This window comes from Lagopus leucura, unplaced genomic scaffold (assembly GCF_019238085.1).
Source record: "Lagopus leucura isolate 7727_CA_CO unplaced genomic scaffold, USGS_WTPT01 Super-Scaffold_100004, whole genome shotgun sequence".
NCBI lineage: Eukaryota > Metazoa > Chordata > Aves > Galliformes > Phasianidae > Lagopus > Lagopus leucura.
This window is the reverse complement of record NW_024962264.1, coordinates 8061094-8088018: the sequence shown is the minus strand read 5'-3', so window position 1 is coordinate 8088018 and position 26925 is coordinate 8061094. Positions and strand designations below refer to the sequence as shown.

General features: G+C 34.3%; 1 long non-coding RNA gene across 1 annotated transcript; it reads left to right on the top strand.

Annotated features, from left to right (window-relative positions):
- On the top strand, positions 1-26925 carry LOC122180494. Its single transcript, XR_006179107.1, has 4 exons — positions 1-52; positions 22482-22620; positions 25850-25931; positions 26326-26925. It is a non-coding gene; the product is annotated as an uncharacterized LOC122180494 (long non-coding RNA).

Sequence of the window (26925 nt, the reverse complement as noted above, 5' to 3'; positions counted from 1 at the left end):
GAGATCCCTCTTCTGTGGAGGTTTTTCTGCAAACCTAGATCTCTGGATACAGGTGAGCATTTCTTTACTGTTTGTTTCTTTTCCCATTTTCACTACAATAATCTTCTAGCTGTAACACCAACTGTAACAGATGTGAACAATGTCATTTAAGTGTGTTGCTTATTAGCCTCCATGTGTGAGGTACAAGCCTCTAATTAGTACATTTAGAAGCAACAGAAAGTTGGAGGGAAATGTAAGCTAGTTGGTCAATAGTATGGGTGACTTGGTTATTAGAAATGTGGAAATGGTATACAGGTAATCCTATGAGGAAAAACCGGATGAGCAAGCCTAGGGAAGCCTGGATGTCCAGCCTAGGGAAGATAGGACCCAAGAGCTGACTTTGGTTTCCTCTCTAGCAGAGGTGGACAGGAAATGATACAGATCCTTTGTAGTACAGGAGCTTAGGAAAATATATAAAAGCAAACACACTAATTGTACAAACACGATCAGCATTTGTTTGTCTGATTTTTGCCAGGGCAGCTGTCAAACACATGAATGGATTGCTTAAGGAGCTGTTGAACCTCCATCCTTGGAGATGTTAAGAACTTGAGTAGTTACTGTTGTGAGCAACTTTGGTGCAAAAAGTGATCTCTTGAGATCCTTTCTAACATAAATTACAGTTCTGTAATTTTAACATAGTCTTACTCAATTACTCTAGAACCACTCTTTCTTAGAGACTTCTAATCAAAGTTTGCCTCTAACCTGATTCAAAAAGAATGCCAATGATTATAGGGGGAGGTGTTGGACTGTTCAGAATTACTTTCAGATTTTGTTGAATATAAACATTTATTACTGATTCAGATACAAATTTGCTAGTATTCAAGTGTTCTGTCTTTGATACATTTCTACGTTTCATAAGAAAATTTCATAGTAACTGAAACCACCTCAAAAAAACATCTCTTTCCCAGACCTAATTTCTAATTCTGTGTTAAAAATGTTGAAATGTGCTTTTATTGATTTCCCTCCCCTCCTGTAAGAGATTATTCTTTTGCCCCATTGTCTCCAAGCTTGCTGAGGAACACTGATGGACCAGTCCTGGGTAAGGGTTGAGAAATCCTTTGCCTGAGGGACATAGATAGACAAGTCTAGGCAAGTTCTGGTCAAAGGTAGCAAAATCTTTTGTTTGAAGATTTGCAGGCCAGGGGCACAGAGAGAGAAGTAAGCCACAGCTTAATGGCCAGGAAGCATTTTGTGTGGACTCATCTCGAGGGAGATAGCCATCTCAGGGAGGTAACTGTACATGGCTCTTACCCAAGCACCCAGAAATGACATGTTGGCAGAAGAAGAAGGATAAAGAAAGGGACCAAGAACTATGAGATTAGGTTTTTGACAACATACTCCTCACAACGAGATACCTGCATGCTGATGGACTCTCCTGGCCTGCTGCCTGAGTCCTGCTGCTTTCTCCTGGGCTTACCCTGTCGCTGTACCTGCTTGTTGCACGAGGCCAGCCACGCTGCTGCTGCTCTCCCCCTGTGCTTTTACCTCAGACCCTTGGAACAATGTTCGATGGATCTTGGTGATGACTAATCCCCGCTTTACACCACTCTTTATTTTTTCCTATCATCCGCTTCCCCATCACCCTAACTGGTAACAGTGTCCTCACCCTTCCGTATCTTTGTGATTAAGATTTGTGTTAAACTGGTAGGACCAACATTTGAACCGTTGTTTCTTTACCTCATGTTAGCTATGCACGCATCAAAAAATCTCCTCTTCCTCCTATAAATTGGAGCAAGACACCCCCATCTCACAGATACTTGATACGTTGACTCAAACTGCAGTTAGTCTTGCTTGCATATTTCTGTGACCAAGTTTTGCCTTAATAATACAGAATCTAGAAATAAATGGTATTTTTTTCTCTCTCAATTGAAATTCAAACAATCAAGCAACTCTAAAATAAGAAAGGCTTTCATTTTTTCCTTGTTGTAATATAGACCTTATGCATCTGTTAGGTGCAGTAGAGGGTGAAAAATAAAAATATCTGTTAAAAGTCTTCATATTTTCCTTCCCTGTTACTAGTTGACATCTGTCGGGGGGAGGGAGGGGAAGAGAAACTAACAACAATGAAAAAAGATTAGGAAAGACAAAATGAATGGAATTCCAATAAACCTGTTGCAAAGAGCTTTCTCTGGTTTCTTTTTTTCTGTTACTGTTTTATGAATTAATCAGATTAGAGAAATGATATTTATATATGGATTAGGGTGGGGGGGGAGGGGAGATTCTCAAACAAAATCCACGAGAAACAGATGCAAACTTCTGACTTTACAGATGGCTGTTTTTCTTAATTATATGGATAACTGTTCAGAAATACATAATTGGTCATGCTTGACAAGTAATAGCAGTTTTTCCAAGATAAACAAATGTTCACATTTTTCATACTTAATCAGGGAGTTTATGTGCAAAAATGACCAAATGTATCATCTATTCTAAGCCTCCTATGTTATTTTATAATAAACCACCATCTGTACTTTGATTTTATGGAGTCTGTGTGTGATGACCACAGAATCTGATTACATGGCAGATGGTTTTGAAGAAGAAACTAGATGACTATTTATTTATTTTTAAGTGAACTACAAAAGCTCGCTTCATTGATTTGGAGATGTCCCCAGAACAAGTTTATTTTTCCTTCATATTGCAAGTAGGCTTCTGTTTCTTGCTTTCCTACGTCTTCCAAACTCGGACTTCACAGGAAGTAATGTTGTGTATTTGCATATCTCTCTTGTGTGTTTTCATAGTACCTATACTGTTTATTTTCTGATGAATTTCAATTGTGGTGAATACACTTATGTTTATGATTTCAGCTTAGTTGTATGCTGAGAGCTTGGCAGTTTTATCTGTTTTGTTAGTTACTTGTTCTATGAAGGTTCCTAACTTTGGAATTGGTTCTACTGAGTAAATATGGATGAAGTCACTACTTGTTACTGCCCTTAATTTTTTTGTTTGTTTGTTTTCCTTTGTGAATGCTTGTTTCATGAAAAGTATTATTTCTCACTTCTGACATTTAGGTAATGTTTGCAGAATGTTAGTGATCAGGGTTGTTTCTGGAGCATGGCTTGAAAGAGACAAGGGTGAGGTACAGCTTCCCACGGAGACAATTGTTATCCATTCTCCTTTCTGTCTTGGAGTTGCTTTAGCCACATCTGTGAAACTGTGAAGAAACAGCATGTTCTCAGGTAATAGAAAAAAACATACAGTCATGTGAAAGTCACGTAGACTTGTCCTACACATTTTTATCCAGTCTTTTCTCTTAATAGTGTAGGAGTGACTATCTAAGCTGTGCTCCTTAGGATTTTCCTACCATGCTGCATTCAGTATAACTGTACTGCCGGCTTCTGACATACTGTTCATTCTTTCAGGGAAAACAGGTAACACTGAGTTAGAAGACTCCATGTGATTAAAAAATCACTGACAGTACAAAAAAAGCATAATCTCAGACTTAAATGATCATTAGAATTTAACAAGAGTGTAGTTTTCTGCATGGTCATGGGTTAGTTTGAGCCGGTTCAGGTAGCATAAATAAAAAGGAATAGAATGAAAAGGCATTTTATCATATTAACAGAGATATAGAGCTCCTTCCAGTTGGGCTGAATTCTGAAAAGCAGTCTGCCTCCAGGTAACTGCAAAGCATTTGCTCTTATATCTTGTGCCACACAGATTTGCTACTTTAATAGTAATAGATATGAAAAAGAGAACAGAACTGTCATTGAGGATATTACAAAACTATTCACAGTAGTAGCTGGGGTTGCTCCATTTTGTACTATTGATGGATATGTAAAAATATATATTCCTTTGGTTAGTTTCTGGTGTACTGGTTAGAATTTGTTGGGCTTAGTTGGATATTTACAGCTCCAAATAATAGTAGCGTTGTGCATGTTACTGAAGAATAGAAGAAATGTTAATCATGCTCTATAACTATTCCAGCTCTTTAGGGTTGGCCAGTCTGTAGGGTTGGGAATGTACCTTTTGAGCAGATGAGGTTGAGGCAGTGGTAGTAGAAATGGTCCAACTGAGCATTTATTTCCTATTACCCTAAGAGAGCAGGCCTCTAACTCAAAGAAATACATAAACCCAGAAAAAATTGATTCAGAGAAATACTCAGAAAATAGATATACATTTATTTGAACTACAAAAAGGGATTAAATTTTGCAAAGTGGCTTCAACTAATTTAACGATAATTGGTTTTCTCCCAAAATCATTAGTACCTACTGTTCCAGGTCATGCTGGAACAGCTACAAACATAGGTTTTACTGTGGTATATCTGCACTTCTACTTCCCATCTCAGCTTGAATCAGGGAGTGTAAATGTATGTAAAGCAGAAATTAGGTGTTAGAGAAGCAAGCACAGACAATTTTTGTTTCAATGCTTTTAAAGTTCAGTTTGGTCATCTTTCAATTTGTGGTAGAATTTGCATTGCTTTTCATTACATAAAAATCTGTAGTTTTCTCTTTAACAGTTATTTAAATATATATATATATACATAAAAAGAATAATATATGTGCATTATGTAACAATATATACACCCTATATGTAAAAATAAAATATATGTAACTAAAAAGCAAATTGCTTTTTCGTTGTATAAAAGTAAATTATCAAGACATTTAAAAATTTATAAATGTTATAGTCTTATAATATAGTATCAGTATATAGTCTTGCAATGTGGATTTCAGTGTTTCCCACAACAGCAAAATGCATAATAGGAAAATAAAACTAAAATAGAAAGAGAAAAATCCAGTAGAGATAATCTTCAGTAGACACAAGTGAATTCACGTGCTGGTTGAACTGTTTTAAAATCATTGGCTATTTCTTCTTTTGTAATACTACTTGCAAAAGCAAACAAACAAACAAAAAAACACTTATAATTTTGAAATCCAAGTTCTGTTTACGTTGTATTTTGTTAGTAGCTTGAAAGGAGTTTGATCAATCTAATCTTATCACTTTAATTTTAGGAGATGAGACAAACTGCTTCCAAGTAGATTACACCATTGAGCATAATTTAGATATTTATCAAAGCCTCGAATATTGAGGAAAATGCCAGAGTTGAACAAAAGCACTGCTGTGCTAACATACACTAGAATAATCTAAACAAGAGTAGCTTGACAGAGATTAGCATGAAGTATAGGTCTGCTGTACGGAAATGCTCTTTTAAGATGTAATAGTTAAAGGAAATAAATATTGTTAATACTCATAGGTGTGATTTAATGTAGGTGTGATTTCTGTTTAACGTATCTGTTTTTAGTTTTTGATAAGTTTGTAAATTGACAGATGTTAAGGTGTTCATGTTAACTTTTGCAAACTGCAAAACACGAAGTCGTGTAACTCAAGCAGCCATTTTCTATGTGATAAGGTTTGGCTGTGCACTCCTTATCAACTTACCCAGCCTACTCATTATGCCAAAAGGCCTAGTGTGTACAGTGAGGTGCAAAAGATTTTATCCTTGAGACTAACAATCAGGGTTTCACCGGGGGGCAGTTAATGACTGCCCTGTTGTCTCAAACTGGGTTCTCTGAGAACTGATAACACACCTGGTTCAATAGATCCAATTCTATGTTGCGTGACTGAGTCAATCAGTGTACCCCATAAATGGCAAGTGGACAATCACCACTTTGAGATTTCTTGCAAGCCTGCACCCCAGAACCTCACCTGGAGTAGGGATATTACTTGAGGTTAACTCAGGCCTGCGAAGAGGATCATCTGGGTTGTGCTGATGCTTTGCCTACTGGTCCTCTGTAAGTAATTTTCAGTTTTTAAGCTGTAGCAGCCTTGCTGAGATTTGTTCTTAGGTTTGTTTTGTACCCTCTACACTCTGTGTAGCAAATACTCAAAGACATCTAGCCATTTCAAATCTTGTTAACTCGAGGTGATAACTGTTCAAATTACCATCTTATATCTATTTTATATAAATATCTTTCTGCCTTTCTCTTGTGACTTTCTCTTGTGAAGCATGCAGTGCTTTTGTCTCCATCTGGGACAGATAGAAAATGGAAGTGATTGAGAGCATTACATATGTATGTGTTCGTATTATTAAATACATCATTAAATACATACATTTTTATGACATGATATAGTTAACATAATTTTTAAGAGCACAAGCATGTTATATGGACGACAAGAGAGAAAGATACTGCTTTGTACATTATAAGTAAGATGCTTACTAAATACTTAATGAAAATCTGACATCCAGTTTTGAAACGAGAGTGATAAATTCAAAAAATAAGGAAGATCTTTAAAGTCTGGAAAAAGGAATCCTTTGTGACTGCCTCAAGTGCTTAGGTGTTAAATATGTGAAATAAGGTGTTCCTTATTTCAAGGAACATTAGAAATTTGCCTTGTTTGTTCAACAAACAGTGTTGGAAACAAATAATAATGGATGGGAACCTCTTAAAGAAGATAATGAGAGTGGAGAAATGCGGGGCAGTATAAGAAAAAATATAAGATTTGTAGATGATCTGCTTTTGGGAGGTTGACGCTAGTGAAATTGTCCTTAAAAATCCACAGATATTTTTCCATGGAAAGAAAAAGTTGTCTGGAATCAAATAGGGGTGCATGGAACATTTACATCTTGTATGTTTCTAGAAGACAGTATGAAGATAAAATATATATTGTCAAATAGAAAGAAAACACTACCTAATGTAGCTGAGCAACATCAAGATATTCTGACTCTACTTGATATAAGTTCTCAGTACTTAAAAAACAAGCAAGCAAAACACCCAACAAGCAGGCATACAAAAATCAAAATACAATTGTACTGAAAATAGAAATAAGAGAGAATAAGCTCTACTCAGAAAGAAACATAAGCCTTCTGTATTTCTCATTAAAAAATATTAATATGTAGCTTAGAATTGCAAAATTGAAATAAAATTACTGGTCAGATCCAAAACTGAATGTAACATAGAAACCAAATTTCTGGAAGAAAGAAATCTTGACCAAAAGCACTCACTTGGAGTAAATTATATTCTGCAATGAACAAGTGTTTGTGAACTTGAAGTATGTTTCTGTTTCCTTGAAGGGGACTCTAATTTCCAGTTTGTTGTTGGATTTCTTTCTTTTCTTTTTTCTTTTTTTTCTTTTTTTTTTTTTTTTTTTTGTAATAATGAAGATATTTGTACAAAAAATCCCTTCTGCTTCTATAGTCTAATATTTTCTTTTGATGAAAATAAATGCAAGAATGTGAATGAATTAAACTTTTCTGCCAAATACTTGATACTAATAATTCTGCCTCTAGTGGTAAATTTAAACAAATAAATAAAGATCATGCTCTTGCCACCTGTGCTTGTCCCTCTTCAAACTCTTACAGAAAAAAGAAAGGGATCCTGAGCTGAGGCACTTAGCCTAAGTATTGCAACACAGATAGATGGCACAGCCCAAGACTGTTGTATAGAATGAAACCAGAACCATGCACTTGCCTCTGAGATACTCATGAACTTAACTGATCTGACATGAAAATCGTGTTAAACCTTCCTGATTTTGTCAGTAGCACTCAATTGAATCAATACAAGCTCTTTTTAAATTACTTCTAGAAATAATTTTCATTTTTTATATTTGACAGGTACTACTTGTATCAGCTGTGCCCTCCCTGGGAAAGGGTGTAAGCCATAGAAGAAGATAAATGTGATTTTCCCCATTGAATATTTTTATCCATTCAAATTATATTGATTGGCTAAGTGTTACTACTGGATCTATACATTTATAGTCAGTGGGAGTGCTAACAGTCCTTAGCATCTTTTCATTGTTTCTTACTGTTCATTAAAGGAAAAAGTAGCATTTGCTGCCTTTTATTTAATCTGATAATACTGGCCAAGCTATTATTTATATTAATTTTTTTTTTTGAAATAAAATACAGAGAAGATTGAGGGAAACAGTCATTCACTTGTACTCTGCCCTAGTGTGGCTACATCTGCAGTACTGTGTCCAGTTCTGTTTTCTTTTCAAGAAACACAGGGAACTACAGGAGAGAGTCAGAGTAGCAAAGGTAAGAGATGTTAAGAATCTCTTGTATGAGGAAAGCCTGAGAGCCCTGGGACTATACAGTCTGGAGAAAAGAAGACAGAGGATCTTATCAATGCTTATAAATATCTGAAGTGTGTGAACCAACTGGATGGGGCTAGACACTTTTCAGTGGTTTCCACTGACAGGATAAGGGATAGTAGAAACAAACTGGTACGCAAGAAGTTCCATATGAATGTGACGAAAAACTTCTTTACTGTGAGGGTCACAGAACGCTGGAACAGTCTTTGATCACGGAGTTGTGGAAAGGGACTTTTTTAGAGATCAACTAGTCCAAGACCCCTGCTAAAGCAGGTTTCCTAGAATAGGTTGATGTCTGTATTGATATGAAAAAGCCACTTCTGTAAGTGCAAAGTATGGAAAACAAAGTAATTCTTAGAAATGTTGTGGAATCTCCAACTGTGGAGATATCCAAAAGCCTCCTGGATACTTTCCTGTAAGGCCTGCTTCAGCAGGGAGGTTGGACTTGATGATCTCCAGAGAACTCTTCCACCACCTTCAGTTATGTGGTTCTGTTATTTATCTGCAGAATCAGGAGCTTCAGAGATGATGACTTCCAAACTAGACCACTGTTAAGTATGATGCAGAAAAGATTTAGGAAATAAATCTGTTCCCAAACCAATATAGCTGTGTGCCAAAGCCAATAACACTTGCCTTAAGAATAGAGGATTCTCTGGTCTATGTTCCATCATGTTCTGTGGTGAGTATGGAACTTAATGCTGTACAATACTGTTTTCTGTAAGTAGATCATCCATTGCATTTTTACAGTAGGGATTTATAAAGTGGAATTTGGTTAAATGAGTATTAATTACATGATTACAGTACGTATTGCATCCGTGGTAGTTGCTACTTCTCATGTTAGTGAAAAGAGTAGATGGTGCAGCTAACGTAGGTTCCTCTGTTTTCAAGGCTGTCGTGTTACATTTCTCATTTTCTTTACTCTGCCAAGAGTTGTTATAGATTGTTAATGTTTCAACATGACAAGCCATTCCTGTTGTTAGTGTTCCTCTCACAGCATCCCAGATGTTTTCAGGCTAATTTTCCTGTGCACCTTAAAGCTCTATTATGTAACATACCAAGATATTGCCTAAAAGCAGGCAAAAAAAGTTGCTCACTTTTTCTGAATGTTTAGAATCACACAAGCTGAGAGATGCTGTGTTGCTTCCCCCCCCCCCACTAATTCTTGTTTCTGTAGGGAACAAATAACGAATCAGTAGACATCCCTGGCAGATTTTTAGTGGTACAAGTTGAAGTTTCACTGAATTCGCTGGAGCAATGACAGCTTACTTGGTGATCTGTTCCCATTAATGGAAACTTGACATGCTACTGCAGCTGATACACTCATTTTTCTACTTCTGTTCAGTCTGGGCAAACGTAACTTACTATGATTTTGGAAATAATGTTCCTTAAGTCAATTGCAACAGCCTCTTATTAAGGTGTGATTCAGATGCCTAGTTGTGTAGTGAGTAACATTCAAGATAACCATATCAGGATACCCAGAATTTCACAGGCTTAAGAAGAAATCTGCTTTCTTACAGCAGGACACAGATCTGTGGCAGAATACATTGTAGAATATCTACAGTGTATATAAATATTACTTAGATTCATTTGAAATATGTGTTATGTATTTGTAATTTCTCTATTTTTATAAGCTCTCTATCCTGTGCAAAACAAACAAGCAAAAAAGAAAAAAAAAAGGAAAAAATACCATACAGGAGTTGTTATTTAAAGTAGAAAAATAAACCACAAGTAACCAAACAACACATGTGTGAAACACTACACAAAACAAAAGACTTCAGCCTCTTCAAGCTGTGTATAGGATGATCAAGCTTCAAGAAAGCTGGAAACTAAAAAATAAATAATTTCAGGAAAGATGTTTATTCTCTGCAAATCTAAGAAACCTGTCACATCCTTGTCTTTTTAGTTATTGCTAACCTAAGATCTGTCTTTGACAAGTCACTTGAAGGCTGTGTCAGGGGCCAACGTAACAAAATAGGAGCTATTATTTTCAGAGCAGGGTTTGTGTATTTAACATATTTAGAGCTATTTCCTTTTCTGTCTGATGCATTGTTAAGAGACATCAGAAAGAGATATTAGAAGAAGTACGGAAATAGAGCTGTAATATTTCTCCTTAAAAGAAAGGCTGAGGGATCTGGGCTTGTTCAACTTGAAGAAAAGCCTTCAGGGAGATCTCATTTCAGCCTTCCAGTACAGGAGGGGAGCTTATAAATGGAGGGAGATTTTAGACATGGGCAGACAGTGATAAAATAGGGGGGAGTGCCTTTAATCTGAGAGGGTATTTATTATAGATATTAGGTGGATTTTTTTTACACAAAGGGTACTGAGGCAGTGGCACAGCTACCCACAGAAGCTGTGTGTGCCCCATCCTTGGGAGGTGCTCAAGGCCAGGTTGGATGGGGCCCTGGGCAGCCTGAGCTATTGAGGGGGGGGGAAGGGGGGGAGGGGGGCAGCTCTGCCCACAGTATGGGGTTATAATTAGATGATCTTAAAGGTCCCTTCTAATAGAAGCCTTTCTATGATTCTATAATGTCAATATTCCCTAGTGTATAAGCATTATTTCTTTGTTCAGTATTCTATTTACTATGTTAAGTTTTTTTTTTCTGTGAGCACAATCGTTTTGTGGAGTTGCATTAGCTGTTATTAGAAAAGCTGCCCACAAAAATAGTAATTTAGTCTTTTATCCTGTTTTTTTTTTTTTTTTCCTCTTCCAGTCCCTTTCCAGTGTTTAAAAGTGAACTTATTTTGAACCATAAGCTTGCTTATGAAAACTTTCAAAACTTTAAAAATGACTTTTCAAGTTTGCCTAATTGGAAGTATGTTCTGTCCAATACAACTCTTCCTTAATATAAAAAAGAACAAATGTATCTGTTGTTTGAACCAGATACTGATATTATATTCATACATCATTTTGTGCTTTCATACCTCACTTTGTACTTTCAAATATTATTTGTACTTTAAAGCATATTTTGTGTGTTTTGGCAGCTGAAGGTTCAAGGTCATTTAGAAATTCTGCTCCTCTTCTCTGCATATCAAAGACCTTAACGTAGTGAAAAATTCCCTCTTACTAATGACGTAAATTTGCTTTCAACATTACTGTCTTCTAAATATGGATTATGAATTTGATTTTTGTTTATTTCTTGTAAAGAAACAGAAACAGTGCACTACAAATACATTTGATACTATGTATCAGGAGATAGGAAGTATATGTGACTGGATTTTAAATACATTAGAGCTCTACATAATAAGGTAATTTGGACGCAGTTTGTCTCTTACTAATAGTTTTTGCTAGCCTAGTACAATATGTCCTGGTCTTTGGCTTGTCTGTGAAGGTGCTACTGCAATACAAATAAGTTATAATGACATTTTAAATCTACTCATCTTGCTGAACTTAACCTATAACATCTCATTTCTTTAGACATAAGGCCAAGCTCTTGTGCACTAAATCAAGTCTTCCTCTCATTTGAACCTTCTTAAAATTCTACGTGCAGTTTGCAAGTTAAGTCGTTGCAAGGACATATCCCAGAGTTCCAGGCACTTGAAGGAACACAGGGGAATAAGAAGCCTGGTGATTGCCTTGATATATTTTTATTTACTGATCTCCTGTTTAGTGCACTTAATTTATGTCAGATAAATCAACTGAATTCCTTTTAAAGATCAAGTGAAGAAAATGTCATAGCATTAAGCATAAGTATCCATATTATTCCTAAAGGTCTTGTTGTCCCTAGCCACATGCTTGTAGAGATTCCTCAGACGAGAGTATGCCCTTTGTTTTGAACACTTTCCTGATATTAAAAATATTCTGAATTTCTTTTCTGTATTTGGCAACAAAATATAAATGATTAGCTGCTTTGATTAAAAGAAAGATCGTTGGGAAGAGCACTTAAGAAGGAGAATCTATGCAGGTAAAAATGTAGAATGATATTTTCTCTATTATCAGGTCTGAAGTCACCAGATGGTGCTATTACATAGTGCTGCAAGATTTTCCTCTATAGTTTATTTTTTTTTTTTTCCCAAAGAAATGCTCTGTCTCTGTTCTTTACAGTAGAGAGAAAGTGTAGCAGCTCATGGACTGATGGAATAGATTGTCTTTGTGGGAGAAGGGTATTGGTGGATGAGGTTATCTTCCTCTAAAACAGCCTAGTTTGCATGCTCTCTGTGGTTGCCTTTGTTTCTGAACCAAAAATAATACATAATCTGCTAAGATAGACTGTACACTTTCACCCCACGAACAGTTTTATTTGAGGAAAATATAATAAAACCTGGTAATGTGTTAGTAGTAGTGTCAAAGAAAACAGATGTCAGAAGAATATGCTATTGTTTGCATGGAGAAAAATGTAATTAACAAATATATCTTGCTTAAACGTCTAAAGAAAAAGTCCCAATGATTTGTCTCTTCATTTGTTTTTAATTGGATTGCATTAGAGAGAATAACCATTAGATTAACCACTCCTTCATGTGACATAGGTTCAGGTTTTCAAAAGGAAAAATTGTTTAAATCATACAAATCTAAGTTGGAATGAAAAAAAAAAAAAAGAGAAAGGTAAATAGACTTTATCTGACAGTATATGCTGTAGCATAATAGAATGATAAAGCAAAATATAGTAATGGGAAGGTAGCCATCTGGAGTTTAGGAGAATAATGATTCAAGCTGCTCCAAAAGATTAGCAATTTTTACATAAAAATTCTTGTTAGTGACTGAGATGATAATCTTTTATCACCCTATGTTTGGAAAGTGGATGGTGCTACTTAAATCACTTAGCATTCTAATAGCATAGACAAATCTGTACACAAAATCTGGTTGGAAGAAAAAATGTTTACCTGGTAACTAGAGATAGTTATTTATAGTTCACAAGGTGTATGAATTTCTTATCTTCCAGAATAGGCTTTATCTCCGAAGCTACTTCTTGTCATGATTTTCTTCCTTTAATGGTGGTTAACTGCTATGTTATGCAATTGCAAGGTTGAATACAGTTGCTTTAAGAGTATCTGAAATGAATGATGCAGTTGCATGATGACCAAGTTGCGTGATGATATCTTTTTTTTTTTTTTTTAATCAATTTTCTTTTTTTTTTAAATAGTTAATGATTTTTTTTCCTGGTAATGGTACTCAGGTTGGGAATGAGAGGAGCAGCTTGTAAATACTTAAATCTTTTACTGGAGATCATCTAAACAAGATCTGAAATATTTTGCTAAGCCTGGGAAATAGACTTATTTGTCCTTTAAATCTTACTTCAAAATGTCTTTAATTTATTCCAGGTGTAGAACACCTGACTATGTTAAAAGAACAAGAACCTCCATTTCACAGCTTCTGGGGCTGTTTTCTTGTGCTTTTTTTAGTAACTACTAGTCATAAAGCTGGACTGATAATTCAGTTTATGATAAGGCTAAACTGCAATGTGTGGGGTAACACTCAAATGCAAAAGCTGTCCTTGGCAGGTATGATATTTTGTTAATTTGTCAGATGTAGTATACAATTTCTTATACAGGTAATAATAACTAAGAAGTGTTAGTTATTATGTACCATAAAGAGATTAACATTGTCTTCATACATAAAGAGTTGAAGACGATCCATAAACTATGTTTGTGTTACACTCATTTACTCCCACTAAGATGTCCTTCACATCAATTTCATAAATATGATTGCATCTTATTAATCACCATTAAATAACCTACAGTCAAACTGATTAAAAAAAAAAGTGCAAACCTTTTTCTAGGGGAGAAAGGGGGAAAGTTCATACAGAAAGGCTTTAAATAAGATAAAATATTCGCTTTCTCTGTTCTTTACTATTCTCTGCCTCCCTGCTTTTATTTTCACCTCCATTGGCTTCCATTCTGCTCTAATTCTAATTTATATTAGCTGCTTGAAAAAAACTTACAGTTGCAAGACTAAAACATGCTCAGGTGATAGAAAGAGAAGCAATTATGTGTTACATTTTTACCTAATACTGATTTTATATTACAGTTATTCTCCTGGTATTATTAGATCTTGTTTTCCATCCATACATCTACATCACAAGAATTGGATCAGGTTTTCTGAATACAAGAGAATATTTTCTTTTGGATGATTATACATATCAAATACACATCAAATGATGAACTTTTAGCTCCTACTTTTGTATTTTGTCTTTACTCATGTACTGATAACAATACAGTCTTACTATGACTTAGAGGTGGAATTACGTTTTTGAAACAGTGAAGAACAAATGATACTTTATTTTCCTTTTTTTTTTTTTCTTAACACTGTCTATCAATAGAATTAGATAAAGAAATTTTTTATAGGAATATTGATTATATTATTAACACTATTTGAGAGATTTCATGTGGTGTATGACCATTCTGTATAAAGAAAATTTTGATGTCCAAATTTCGAAGGACCTGTTTTAATCATTCTTTAAGTACATTCAAGGTAGTCTGCATTGGGGCAGTAATATACTGAAGTCGTATTAATTAACATATTTAAACACATAGATATATATAAAATATGTATTAAATATATAAGGACTGTTCTGAAAGGAAGAGCTGCTATTTTGTTATGTTTCCTCATGACTTCAGAGGTGGATGTTGGTGGTATGGTAGTAGAAGCTGAACCTTCCCACCAGTACTCCATTGCATGTTGTTTCACTGTGGCAGCTGGCAGTGTGTATGAAGTAAAATGTGTCACTGAATTCTTCCATGCAGAAAAAAACACCCATTGACATTCATCAACGCTTGCTGAATATTTTTTTTGCGACCATGCAGTGGATGTGAGCAGTGAGGCAGGTGGGGCAGTGAATCACTTCCTCTGCTGGTACAGATATTTTCAGGAATGGCACGCAGGCTCTTGTTCATCCCTGGTCAAAATGTGTTGCTAATGGTGGTGACTATGGTGAAAATTACTATTTTTATAGAGATAATGTGCTTCATCTTTCGTCAGTGTTATTGTGCTCTTTGTATTTGTTGCAGTGGTCACGGAAGTAAATAGGAGGCATTATATTCAGAGTGACCTACATATTCAAGTAGAATTAATCTGTAATCTGTATTTTTGAATCACGGTTTTCTTCGTTATAGATTTGTGTGGAAAAATTAGGAACTTAAAAAAAAAAAAAAAAAAAAAAAAAAAAAAAAGCTTCCTGGAATATTTAATCTGTTTTACTAAGTAGTAATAACTAAAGAGCAGATAAATACAATTGAGGAAAGCCAATTGAAAAATGGTTCGTTGATATTAGAGGATAAAATGCAAATCATGTCATATATTCAATAAAAGAATCTCAAGAAATATAAATAATATTTTATTTTGTAATAAATTTCTCAGGTACATGTATAATATATTATATAATATAAATTATGTATATAATAATCTATTAAAAAATAAGGTTTTTGAGCTAGATGAAGAACAAAAAATAAGAATTAAACTGGAAGAAAGCCTACCATTAAAAAAAAAACCCCAACCAGGGACTCTTCAGAGCAGTTATGATAACAAAACAGATGACAAGTGGCAACATGCATGTTAATAAGCTCCAATCAATTTATGTTCTTTAATCTACTTTGGTTTGAAGGACATCACATCAAGAATGACTCACAAAACAAATGACAATCACCTGAGAGTAGTCCTTTCCCTGGAGGGAATTCATATCTAAAACAGCAGAAGTATTTATGAAAAACAAAGAATTTACCATATGAATCGAAATTAGTCAAGGAGAAAAACTGTGATGTGCTGAAATTATTGTCAGTGAAACAGGAAAAAATAAAAGCTATTAAATTAGCTGAGGAAGATCTTGAAAGTCACAAAGGAATTTTTAACTTTCTGAAGCCTTAAGACAGATCCTTGTGATACAAAGGCAGAAGAAAATTATACAGTATATCTTTGTTTGAAATGGCTTACTGGAACAAATCTCCAGTAGTTACTTTGTCTTGTTTTCACGCATATTTGAAATGTGAAGATCTTCAGAGGAATAAAGCAATATTTTTCCTCCTCTTTTCAAGTAGGGGTGGTCTGTGTACTGAAGCACACAAGCTGTTTTCATGTTCTCTCAAGTAAATCATAATATATTGGGTGAAACAACAGGTGTTTGGTGCATAATTGCCCCTGTGAAAATAATTTGTCATCTAAGAATAACTACCACCAGGGAGCCCAGACTATGTATTCTATTTGTTATTTTATTGGAAGAAAAACTTACAATCTGAGGATACTTCTGCTATCCTTGGATATGCCTGGATTTTGTCTGTCTTCTAAGCATTTCATTTGTCTCATGTATGTTGATAAACAGATATGTCACATTTTACAGAATGAGTTAGGAACCACGTGACCAAGTTGACCTGTGTAATTTTGAAAAACTGTTAATATTTAACTCCTTCCAAGTTAAACCGTATTATTAATAGAGGAAGCATGGATTCTGTTGCTTTGTTTGGCCCCAGAGACAACTTTGAAAGGTTAATTATCGGACAATATGTGTATAGATTTCAGTAAACATAGTAATCAGAGAGAAAAGGCTGTGATTCTCTCTTAAAGAACTGAAATGTTTATCTGAACTGGCAAACTATATCATTTCCATTGAATTCCTGTAACCTAATGAGCAGGGATGTAAGTTCAGTTTAAAAATCTGGATTCAAACTCTTTTCTCAAAAAAAAAAAAAAAATGTTGAGAGAAAGATTGGCAATAGGGACAGGTTAGAAAAAAATCTTCCCACTAAGATGCTTAAAAGTTGCTTCTAGCCTCAACTTTCAGCTCTTTAGCTTAACGTCATGCTAACTGAGACTAATTGTTTTTGATTTTGAGAAGGCTGGCATCTGGTTTATTTAGAACGCAGTCAGAATGTGCTTGTGTCTGCCTGCCAGGGTATATATATCTATATTAGATACCTTGAAATTGGTACTCTGTTTAATTTTTGGCAAGTGTAGCTTTTCTGCATCATTAGTGAGCTTGTTGAGTCAGTACTGCAGAACCACTTTCAGTATTATTAGTGATGCATTAATCCTTTGCAAAGTACAGCACTTGGAGCAGACAGGATTTAAACATCTTGTTTAAATCTTTATTTTGAGTAATTAAGCAAGATTTACTTAGATTTAACTCAGTGCTGGCACTCTGAATGTGTGTGAAATTCACACCATATATTTGATTTTTGACACTTACCATGAGGGTAGTGTTTGTACACTGGGAGGAAGTGATTTCTGCTTCACAGTTTCTAAAGGATAATAAGCAACAACGCTCTCATCTATCTCTGTGAGATTACAAATTGTTCAGTTACTTAGGTGTTGTGCTATTAATGTAAACTCACAAGGGGCAGATTTGTCATTGGCAAACAGTAAATTATTCATTTTCCTTACTTATCTAGCTTACTAGATGTCATTTAAATATGGCTGTGTTGTGAAGCAATGAATTGTTACGCAAGGAAAAGATTATTTCCAAAGGTCCTTTCCAACTCTTATCATTCTGTGATACTATGTGGCCGAAAAAGAGAAAGGACATTGCAGAATGCAAGATACCATAAATAAGATGTACTTAGAGATCTCAAAAAGGAAACAAACAAAAAGATTGATAATTGCTACTACTGTGAAACCTGAGCAACGCTAGTTCAAGATTTGCTGTTTGTCTTACCTATGTTATTTTTTATTTCTTAAAATAAAATAAATAAATTTCAAGAGTGGTGGACTAGAATTTGCAGATGCTTGTTTTTTGTCAGTAGATTTTGTCAAGTCTTTGTCATGTAATTTACTATTTCCCCTTCTGTAATAACATTAATGTATGGAAAGTTGCAGTAACAGAGATTGTGAAGTTACATACTTCAGAAATGTTGGCGCAATACCAATCAACCAATGAAAACTTATACTGGCACAGTACAGAACCTGAGCTTTACGCCTGTGTCTTCTCCTCTTCCCCACCTCCTCTGAAAGGTCATGGGTGTTTCCTAGTCACTGAAGACCAATATTTCAGTTTTATCTTTGACTGGTCCTGTGCTTTGATCTGTGTGTATAAATCTTGCTGACTTATTTTGCATTGCTATTACAAGATGATACATTTTCTTTGCTCACACTTGTAAACTCACAGCCAAACCATGGTCATTTTGCATCTTCAAGTTGAAATTGCCTTTCTAGCCTAAATAGCTTTTGCTTCTTTTTCAAGTATGTTCAAATATACTAAAATTCTGCGTATTGCTCTTTCATCGTCCTCCACTGCTCCATCTCTTTTACCTGTTTGCATGCAAATATCTTGCCCAGAATTCATAGCCCCGCAGCTTTGTTGTACTTGATATATATACAGAGGTTTAAAATCTTCCATTACAAGATGGACAAATATCTATAAACGATGCTTTATCATTATGACCAATTGTTCTGAAAAGTGTATTTGAAGTTTCTTACTTTACATGAAAGCATTGTCAGTCATCCTTCCGTTGTGTCTTCAGTTTATCCCTTTATATGTCCAAGTAGAATGCTGTTTCTGTCATGCTCTTTACCATGTTGCAAGCTAGATGGGAGATAAAGTTGGTTTGCTATTTTACCAGTCTTTTCTGCCACTCTACCTACAGAGGAAGTTAAAAATCCTTTCTTTATGATATTAAACATTAAAGCAGGATCAACTACCTAGTATTCCTTCAGGGATTTTTAATGTTACATAGCAAAATAAAATATAATTGTTGTAAGCCAGACAATTACAATTTAAAAAATATATATGTTTTAGCAAAATACTTCAGAGACACTACAGCCTTAAATATTTTCATTGTATGAAAAATTCATATATTTAATGTCAACGTTGCTGGGCTACTTTCAGTAGCATTGTTTTAGATATGTTTTTGATTTAATATTAATGGATGTGATATTTTACTCTTCAGATCCATGTATTTCTTATAGTCATCCTATGTGCTTAAGAAGTATGGCATTTACAAATAATAAATTACAGAAAACACAAATGAAATGTTCTGATGTTACTGTAGTACTGACTTACATTGTCCTCCTCCCACACTCCAAAACGTTCATTTTTGAGCACTACTAGACTTCACTTCTTTTTTCTTTTTTCTTTTAATATCATGTTTATCTGGAGAACAGTAATTCCAGTCCTGCTATTTTATTTTATGTTTTCTTCAGTTCTTGACTGTTAACGAAAGGTCATGCTGGATACTTAGAACAGTTTCTTCACAATCAGGGTGATTGTGCTCTGGAACAGTTTACCCAGGGCAGTGGTCATGGCACTGAGAGCTGTTGCTGATCGAGAAGGACAGGGCTTTCAGAAATGAAGTTTGGGGTAGTTTTGTCCAACCAAAAGTTGGACTCAATAATCTTTGTGGGTCTGGGTCTGTTCCACACTCAATGCTATGACAAGGTTCTGTATAATTTACAAATCACAAAAAAGAGTGCAAAATGACTGTAAGTGACTTGTATGCAGTGGTGTTTTTTGTTTGACTTTCCAACAGGATTCAGCACAAATTTGAAGGTAGTGATTTAACAGTATTTAGAAAACATTACTGAAGAAAAAGAAAATATTTCCATGTTGTTTTAAATTATATTCTACATAATAAATTAAATGAACTCTAGGAAAAAAAGAGGAGTTCATGGTAAGATGTGCCTGAAAGTAGTATATTTGCTTAAAAATTCTGTAACTAAGTTTGTTCTAGCAGCATTTATCAACAGTTCTGCAAAAAATAAATACGAGCAGGTAGGTAGATGAAGTCTGCCTGTAGCCAGATGAGCATAAAAATCTCTTTTTCATTTTGGAATTTATTTGATTTATTCGATCAGTTTTACAATCCATTTACATAAAATTTCCTTTCATTGCATGAGACTTAATTTTATTTTTGATATTATTGTCTCTGAAACAACAATAACACGATTGGCAAGCAAAAGGGCAGTATATTATTTCTTGTAGAGAGGAAATGTGTCCTATTGAACAAGTTTTTGTTTGATGCACTATTCCCCAGATACAAAATAAATATTTTAAAAGTGCATTCCCACTTTCTGAGTAGTTGTATCTCAGAGTAAAAGTGTCTTTCTTTCCTGCGTGCGTGGATTATTTTTCCTTTTTCCACTCATGACTTTTGTTACTATTAGTTGGTCTCTCTTTAAAGACTGTTGCTTTAACTCCAACATTTTTTTTTCCTTTCCTTGTAAACAACAACTGCTCTGGTAGATGTTTTTCTTGCCTGTTTATTCCTTTTTACTTTGAACAAAGTCAAACTATGTATAGTATTACTCGCCTATGGCAAGTTTTGAGGTGTATTTCAACTATGTAATTCTGAAGACATAAAGAGTATCTGATTTTCTAAAAGTTAATATACTTCTCTGTCTTTTCCAAGATGCTCTATGAATAACTAAGTAGAGATACATATTTACATAAATTCTTGGGACAGTTATGAAGATTTTGTTTTTTTCTTTTTTGTTATGTTCCTGTATTTTTCATTAAAAATGTAAATCTTAGGTCTTTGAAGCTACCCAAGGAGGATGGGAAAATTGTTGTGTGCTCATAAGTAATGAGCCATCATTTGTAGCTATATTAAAACCTGATAAAATGAATGCAAATCTATAAAATGTGTTTGAAATGTTAAACTATTGCAGGAGTCTAGGGTCAAATCATTGGCGGGTGGATATAGAAACAGTTCAGGGGAAATGAACTTTGTGACTCTGAACAATTACAATAAACACCTTTCTCTGAATAATTGATAATTGACTTCCCTTTTCCAGTCTGGGTTTTCTTTTTCACGTGTAAAAGAAAGAACTGTCTTAACACAATTTTTTTTCTCTTATAAACTTAGTACAAGTAACAAAAAGCTGTAATATGCTTCAAACCCTATTGACAAAGTTGTAACCCATAAGATTCACACGAATAATTTTGTTAATGGTACGAACTGTAATAAATTAATCCTGTATTGATTATAATTGCAAGATTTAGAACATTTTCCTAATAGGTTTCCCAAATATTAATTGACATCAAGAATTTAAAGCTATTTTTAGATCTTTTAGATCTTCTCTTTCCAGAAGAAGTCCTGAAATTCCACTAAGAAGGTGTCTGATTAAGAATGTTGTAATAAGCTTGCAGCTCCATTTCTGATAATGCCCAGATGAGCATAGGTTTCAACGTCTGTCCCTTTATGAATGTGTTTCTGTAAGTAAAGATAAGTTGTTTTTTTTTGTTGTTGTTTTTTTGTTGTTTTTAATTTAAAGAAAAGAAGAGTGATAGTTAAATAAAATAATAGTGTCTTGTTGCCCCTTTCTTGTTCCTGCTTTATAAAAATCACTTTCCTGTTACATTATGCTGAACTGGAGTACAAAAATACTGCAGTTTTGGTAACATAAATCAAGGTGTTCTTGTAGGTAAGAGAAGATGATCACAAGTTTGTTGTACTTCATTAAGCTAAAACATTTATTCTGTCACCCTTTTAAACAATTTTCTCTATTCATTTACAGTATTTTCATATTTGAATTTCTCCTCACTTATCTTAATTTCAAGCTTTTTCTTCACTTTTGTATAACATTTTTTGCAGTAAGGAATGTCACAATTTTAATAACTTTGAATATCTTTGTCAATTTCTTATTTTTAATCTGAATTATTAGAGCTATAACCTGTTTTATCATGACAACATGCAGTATGGTTTCTTAATCCAGAAATTCATGTTTAAGATTAATTGAAGTTTTGTTTCTGTTTCTTTTTTTCTTTTTCAAGACCAGGGGACTAATGGCCCTATCTATTCTCTTGTCATACTAAAGCTTTGCAGCTTGGAATCGTGCCCTTATTGCATATTATGTGCTTTTTGCTGCATGGCATGTAACCATGGAAAATATTTCTCAGGAAGATGACTCGCATCATGCGCAATTAAATATCCACATAATAATTATATAGCATCACTAACTTAATATAAGTGTTAGGCAACATTGAGCTATTACTGATTTTTAGGTTACTTGCTACCTGCAAATTCTTCCCTTACTGAGTGACAACATGTATTGTATTTTCCACTGTTCCTCAAGCCTTGAAAATTCTTTCACTTTATAGAAGAAAACAGTCCTGAATAGAAGCAGAAGAAACAAGAGGAAAAAAAAGAGTAATCATTTTTAAACATTTCCTATTTACTAGATTGCTGTGGATCTGATTTTCATTTCTGATGGAAGTCCAAGAAAGCTAGGATTTTCCTTGATAAGTGCTATGGCCAGACAAAGCATTAATGCTAAATTTTTGTAGTTCTGTTGATTCGGTGTGAATCTGACACCTGATGTTAACTACCCTTCTATGACTTATTGTACCTACTTCATTCGTTGCGATGGAAGAGAATAGGTAACACAGCATCTAAACTGTACTGCGAACAAAGACTTTCAGGAAGCAAGCAGATTGCAGAGATCTTAAGCCAAAACTGGGGAAAACATTTGCCTAAATACAGCTCTCTGCCCTCTTCACCGTCCCTTGCCAGGAAAATACTGGCAGCAATGCCAATCCTTCTCTTGCTTTCTGTGCTTTCAGGAAGGTAGCTGTGCCATATGGATTGCGATATAATGATTGCCGTCTCTGTCTGGGCTCTGGCCATTGCTCCATGAAAGATTAACATCTCCAAGATCTGTGTCTAATACATAAATTATTCGCGGAACTATGTCACATAAAGGTATGACTAAGCTCATCTTACAGCATAGAGTTCAGTATCTTCTTACATGAGATCTGCTGATAGTCACACACCGAGAAAGGGGAAAGGCTTAGCACATGATTGTCTTTCCTCTCCATTAAGTTTATGCACTTTGGCTACACGTTATGATGCACAGCATGGTGAAACAGAGGCTTCTAGAGAGAGGGCTGTTACTTTTGCATAGCCTGTGATGCTGGTGTGTTTTAATATACTGACATAAATTTCTGGAAGTTCGTATTACCTTGGAATTTGCTGAAAAAAGTTTCAGACAAAGCAATAATTTAACGTAGAATTCCCTGTTTAGCTCACAAAGTGGTAACAAATACATTTAAAATGAGAAAATGCAACATTAAATCTAACATTCTGTCTGATGAAGGCAAAAGAACTGGAATTTAAGGTAAAATATCTACGCTAATTTCTGTATTTCTATTTTTTTCATTTTGCATTATTGGATTTTATAATTTTATATTTAATTCTTCCATTTCAATTTTAAACTAACAAATTATATTTTTTGGAAAATTCATTTTAAGAAGTTTGTTTTCCTGGGATGTGGTCTTCATTTCCTCCATTTTATAAACAGTGCCTAAAAATTACATTCTTTCAACGTGGTTTTAAACATGGCTTTTTATCACTAGACTGTAAAGTTTCTGTTGAGAATCAGAACCAGTGTAAGCAGTACAAAGTCAAACTTTCTCAAATCTTCATTTGTCTTAGATCTTGAGTCTTTAAACATTGGTTAAATAGCACTTGACAGTGGTTATCTTTCTCTTTCTTTTCTCACTTATCCTGTTAAAAATTCACCGTAGGGATTTGTGTAAGACATTTGGCACTTTCCACATGCCAAATAATTTGTTTTTGACATTTGTTATCATTTTGTTATAGATATAAAAATACGCATATGTATATATGATCTTCAGTAATATAGGAGATACAACATTAGCATGCTCTCTACAATCAGATCCGTTCAATGAAAAATTATTAGGATTATTTTCCACCTTAAATAATTTATCTCAGTAATGCTAAATTCAGGGGATTTAATTAAAAGAGACAAAACATTTTTGCATCATTCACTTGCTTATGATCTCTAAAGTGAAATGCATATATAATTCCTTTAAGCCATTCTTTGTGTTTTGAGCAAGTGAAATGATAACAAAGGCTTATCAAATTAGGTCTTTAGCAACGGTTATGAAGGTAGGTAGGATGCTGGATTTTTTTAATCTGTGGCTCTGGAAAAGGAAGAAGTGGAATATTTGGGTTCCTCAGTTGAGCGGTTATTGACTTAGAATGTTCTTCTCTGTTTGAAAAGGCATCTTGAGCATGTCAGCAGGTCATATTTGATGTCGGTTTCATTCTTGGTGCCCATCACCAGACATCACCCAAGTGATTTCTAAAATGTTGTTCTGTGATCCTACATCTCTCTGTATGCACATATACAAGGTGATGTTTATACAAAGAAAAAGAAGCAATGAAGAAATTATAGTGCCCAACGGTTTGAATTTTTGTGTGTGCATTGTTTGAGCTGAGCTGCCTCTGCTCTTTGATTTCTAGCACTTGCAGATACTTTGACGTGGAAAATTTGCTCTGAGGTATGCAAGGAAGTTGCCAAACTACAAAACACAGTTTTCCTGCTAAGCAGAAAACTGGGTGAAGTTCCCTGCTGTTCTGCCAAGCCTGAGGTGATCACCAGTAATCCCTCAGGGTTCCTCTGCACTTCTAGTGATAAAGATGATGAGTGATTTGGTTGCCTGCTGTTTATTTTGCTGTTTTATTCACCGATTTAAGGGAGGAGATGTGTAAACTCTCTTTTCAAATTATTTATTGTTTTCTAGAGCTTTTCAGTCATGTAAAGTATTGTAGGACCTTACAGATATTAAAGATAATATAATTAAGAGGTCATAGTCAGGAGGTACATATACATTGCTGAAAATGCAAATCATGAAGTTTTTCATCTTCTTGTTATATCTCATATGTAGCGATTTACTAATAATAACCAGCAATACTTGACCTGTACTTGTTTTCTGACAAAAAGGAGAGATGATGATTGTAGTTTGATGTTAGTAGTTTGATACATGTTTTTATATGAAATAAATTTGTTCTTAAAATTGTGTTTGAAGAAAGATCATGGACATTTTAAACAAAAACTGATCCTCACTGCAGATGCACGTCTCTTACAAATGTAAGAGGTATTATGCAGTGTTCATCCAAACGTATAACTGACTTATAATTAAAGACATGCTTACGTTAAGGGAAACCAAACCAAACAAAAAAGCCTGTAAACAAATATTTTCTGCTCATTTCACCAGAAGAATTTTCATCAAGTAAGAGTTTATTTAAGTGAAGTAGGAAAGAATTTGGTCAATGACATTTTACAGAATGGTATAAACAAATGGTCTTGAACTGACAGCTTCACAGACAGAAGTGTTGAACATATAAATATTTCATCCCAGAGCAGATTTCATTTTCTCCATAAGACAAATTTATATTATTAACCAATGAATATAAAATGATGTTAATGTTTAAAAAATAAGTTCAGACACCATGTCTCATGGCTAGTTTCTAAATGATTTGTCTGCATTGTTACCTGACAAAAAGAGAATTACGAATATTTATTTTTTATTTAATTTTTTATTTATATATTTTTTATTTATTTATTTAATATTTATTACGACAAAAGGAATTACGAATATTTACGTAATTTCTAAGTATTTTTTTCTCAGGCATTATAGTACTCATTTTGTAACTCTCACCTAAGTTCATGCCATTGGAATTTCTTTCTCAAATTGGTTACAGAGGATTAGATATCTAAAATGATAATAATATACAAGGATGACAATAAAATTTATTTTTAGTGGTTATTTTTGTACGCATTTCACTTCAGCATGAGTATAATCACAGCTTACATGAGTTACAACTTTTGTTTTGACTCAAGAAGTGAATAATGACTCTAATATTTTCTGTTTATTTATAGCTTCTTGTGGTTTTGCCTCGAATAGCCAAATTTTTTCAAGCTATCTCAGTAGACTCAAATTTTAACTGCACTTTATATATAACCTCATGAATAGACTATAGCTAATTGAATTGGAATTCATTGTATTCACATATGTCACAAAGAATAAACATTCAGTGGAACTGTCAAAGGGAAAATTTTCTTTTGGATGCTGTTTTTTTCTATACATTATTGTGCTCATTCTTGATTATTTTTATCTTCTAGCTGCTTCACTTGACTAATGGAAAATAAGAAATCAATTGTTCATCGAGAATTGCCGCATAAGTAATGCTGCAAAGGTTGGGATGTAAGTATAGCCTTAAGTAGAACAATGCACTGTCCTACAGCAGTTAAGTTGCTTTTCTGCAATTAACTGATCTTCTTCCACGTTGACATAGAATATTATGAAAACAAGTCTATACCACAATCATACAATGATCATATGGAGTTAAACTTAATTCATTTGATTTTGTTATCAGGAGTGCACATTTCAAAAGCAAGAAATTAAGGGAGGAGGAGCAGGGAGTTCCTTTGAGCTATACAGTCAATCATACAAATCAATTCTGTTAGTAATTTTGTTGCCTTTTTTTTTTTTTTTTTTTAATACTACTAATTAAGCTAATATTCAGAAAGCCTATACTATGTTATTGTGTGAAAATTGTTTGTATATATGTTTTTGTTTTTTTGTTTTTTTTTGACAGGAACAATATGCTACCTTCTCTGATGAGCACTCTACTACAGATCTTGACAGTTTTGATCCCAGATGAGCAGTCATCTAAAGCTTGACACAAAGTGAAATATTTTCAGGAGCCTGGGCTGAGATAGCCTCATTCCTGATGCCCAACATGGAATATGTATGCTGTTTGTAGAAGGTAAAATGTTTTAAATCCTCTTAGAGAAGAGAATTAAACTGTGATTTCCAAATGACTTCTAAGTAACTGTAAGACTCATAGATAAAAACAGATTTTATTTATTTCCTCATTTAAAGAGAGTCTTTGAAATAAATCCTCTGTGACTATGTCTGGCTCAACAAATTCTAGCTCTGAATTCAAACTTCAAGTTTATGAAGGGGTCTCTTTACATCTTGAAGAGAAATTCAGCTTAAAGTACCCTATTTACTGATGTATTAGGTTCAGCAGCTCCATGTGCTCAGTCTTGTTAATCCTGTTTTGAAGCGTTTAACTATCCTAATAAATTATGTAAGTCACCTAAAGCCACTTAAGGATGTGGTTGTGTTGCAGGAGCCAGATACATGTAAAATATATTGCTGTATATGCACTGTTATGGTAGCTTTGCCTCTT